The following is a 3,401-nucleotide window of genomic DNA, read 5'->3' as shown; positions in this document are numbered from 1 at the left end:
GCATACTCCGGATACCATCAAATTAAGATGGCGGAGTCCGATCAAGCCGCAACGGCATTTATCACTCCATACGGCCCCTTCTGTTTTAACACCATGCCCTTCGGGCTCAAAAACGCCGGTGCAACCTATCAACGCATGATTCAGACATGCCTGGAAACACAAATCGGCAAAACAGTGGAGGCATACGTAGATGATGTGGTCATCAAAACCAGACACATCGAATCTTTAATAGATGACTTCAGGCTTACGTTCGACAATCTCCGAACATATGACATCAAGCTCAATCCGGAAAAATGCGTATTCGGCGTGCCCGCCGGAAAGCTCTTGGAATTCATCGTTTCCAATAGAGGAATTGAAGCAAATCTAGCTAAAATTCGAGCTCTGTCACAGTTGGCTATCCCAACAGACCTCAAGCAAATCCAGAAATTAACTGGATGCGTGGCTGCCGTTGTCACATCCTAGCTAGTTCATGCATTAGAGTGTTGCATCATGTCTATTTTTTCACAGAAACTTGAAATGGGGATGCCAGAAACCCCAGCACCCCTCCTTAACACAACTAGGGTTTACTAAATCCTTTTCAATGAACCTGAAATGCCCTCCATAAATGTTCACCATCTTTGGTCCTGGCTAAAACCTCTGCCAAAAATGGTTCCATATTTTTGGAGGCTATTCTGGATTTTTCACCAAGCCATAAGTATTTGCATCTGGGCAATTTAAATCCTATAAATATTTTAAAGTGCCCAAATAATCTTGAAGGTATTTTTAGGCTGTTGAGAATAATTTCAAAGGTGCCTCAGAATATTTTCAGGATTTTCCCAAATGAAATAGTATTTTTACTATTTCAAAACACAGAACAGAAATAAATAAAAAGAGAGAAAACAGAAAGCAGAGAGGACCTACCTGGCAGCCCACTGGCCGGCCCAGCACTGTGCTGGCCCGCGCCAGTCAGCTGCTTGCTCTCGCCAGAGCAGGCAGAGAGGTGACACCGGCGAGCGCGAGCTCGCCACGGCGCCACCTGCTTGCCGCCTCGCCCGTGGATGCGCTGGACGACCCCCACGACGCGCCCCCGAGCCTCTGGACACCCCCTTTCTCCCCCATCGCCTCTCCCTCGCCTTCCTCTACCATGGCCGACGCAGCCGCTGCCACCTCGCCGGAGTAGCCACGCCCACCGTCGACCTCGCGCCGTCCCACCGTGTCCAACAGCTCCGCCGTCGCCTACTCCTTCGTGCAAGTCGAGCCCCGAGCGCTCGCTTGCCCCGAAGCCTCTGCTCCAACCTCGCCTTCGCCGCTCATCGTCGGAGATCCCCTCCGCCGTCACCACCGCAGCAGTTCACCCCCGACCTCGCCGTCCGCTCCGTCGCAACCACCGTGAGCCTGGCCACCTTCCCATCCTCTTCTTTCTCCCTCTCGAGCTCCGTAGCCACTGCACGTAGCTCACCCGCACGCGCCGCCGCACGAGCTCGTCGCCGACGAGGCTCCGGCCATCCAACGGTCGCACCACCATGGCCGTTAGCTCCACGGCATCACCAGGAGCCCGTAGCACCATCGCACGCCCCTCGCCGTGCTCTCTAGCAACGGGTTCGACTACGCCCGTACCCCGGCAGCCGCACGGCTCATCGCCGGCGTCGATTCCGGCGACCCCGAGCTCCACCACCACCACCAGTCGATGCGGTTTGCTCCCAGCTACACGTAGGTGCTCTCCGCCGTCCATTTGGTCGCCGGAGCACGAATCCCGCACTCCACCGCCGCGTCTGGACGTCGCCGGCGGCTAAACGCCGGCGAGTCAGCGTGGTTTGACCACGGGTTGACCCCCCCAGAGTCACTGACAAGTGGGGCCCGCCTGCTAAATAATCTGAGTTAGAGTTTAAAATTAATCCTAATTAGATAATTACCTAACAGTGACACTGACACAGGGGACCCACACGTCAGGTTTGACCTGGACGACCCCGTTGACCGCTGACGTCATCATGACACACTGCTGACGCATTAAGCAATTTAATTACTGGAATTATTCTTATATTGGAAATTCCAGAAATTATCACAAACTTCAAAAAATCATAGAAAATAATCTATAGCTCAGAATGAAAAGATTTATATATGAAAAATGATCAGAAAAATCCATTCTATCCATCTGTACTGGTTTCATGCATGTTTAAGCAAGTTAACCTACTGTTTGATGTAGAACAAGATAAAGCACTAAAAGAGGCCACATATGAACTTGGAGTTTGAATCCTTGATTCAAAATAGTCCAAACCCATCTGGTCCTAGTTGCATTAGCCCAATACATCCATTTTGCCATGTCTCATGCATGCATCATATTGTTGCACTTGCTTGGTGTTGATTGTGCTTCGATGTGTTCATTGTGGTAGGTTCTGCCTCCGAGGATATTCACGAGTATCCAACTGAAGGGCAGTATCCCACCACCACTCCGTCAGGCAAGCAACCCATTGATCATTTCGATACAAACCCATCTTCTCGCTTCTGCTCTCATTTACTGCATTAAGACAACGCGATTCAAACTGCTGTGTGTTGCGGTAGTTGAACCCACTTTCCTTTGCATGACCTGTCATTGCCACAGTAACTAGATGAAACCCACTAGCATGTGTAGGAGTTGATTGAGCCATGTTGTGTTCCTACAATGCTATGCTTGCTACGCTTAGAGTCGTGTCAGGTCTGGCTCATCAGGGTGATGAACTAGAGTGAAAGTGTGTGTCGGTAATGAGAGTGAGGTGTTGAATACAATTTGGTAAAGGTATCGATGGGAGGCCATGTAGGAGTACATGGTGGGTTGTTTCATTGAGACCGTCCCTAAGAACTGAGATCTGTATGCGTGATTTAAGATTCAGCTACTACCACGCATTGGGCCCGAAACCAATGGACCCCCTCGGCTTCTTAATCACCCTTGTCCTCTGTCCAGGAGTTGCACGTAGTTTCTGGTGTTTGTAGTAAGCTGGAGGCCGTGGACAGCGCTGACCAAGGGGTGGGCTGTGATGCGGTAGGCTCGTGGCACGGTGTACCGAGTCGCCCGTTTGGTGTCCGGGAACCCTGCACACATCGTTTGGGGCCGTATGTGGAAACCTCGGCCGGACTCCCTGCGGATGGAACCTAAATAGGCGATAAACCTGGACTAGAGACTCGAGTGTTTAGGTAGGCTGTGGCCGACACCCACGTTGGGCTTCCGCTTGAAGGTTGCCGAGTACACGTCGTGTAGCGACGATAAGTGGTGAGAGCGTGTGTGACGAAGTACACCCCTGCAGGGTATAAAACTATTCGAATAGCCGCGTCCGCGGTAAAGGACTACTTGGTCGCTTATGCAGTTCATAGACAAGTAAATGGATACTATTAAAAGCCTCAAGATAAGTGTGAGTACCGCGGATGGCCCTCTCGTGGGATGACGAGGG

Source organism: Aegilops tauschii, chromosome 5, assembly GCF_002575655.3.
Source record: "Aegilops tauschii subsp. strangulata cultivar AL8/78 chromosome 5, Aet v6.0, whole genome shotgun sequence".
In the NCBI taxonomy this organism is placed as follows: Eukaryota; Viridiplantae; Streptophyta; class Magnoliopsida; order Poales; family Poaceae; genus Aegilops; species Aegilops tauschii.
Note: the sequence above shows the minus strand (reverse complement) of the source record.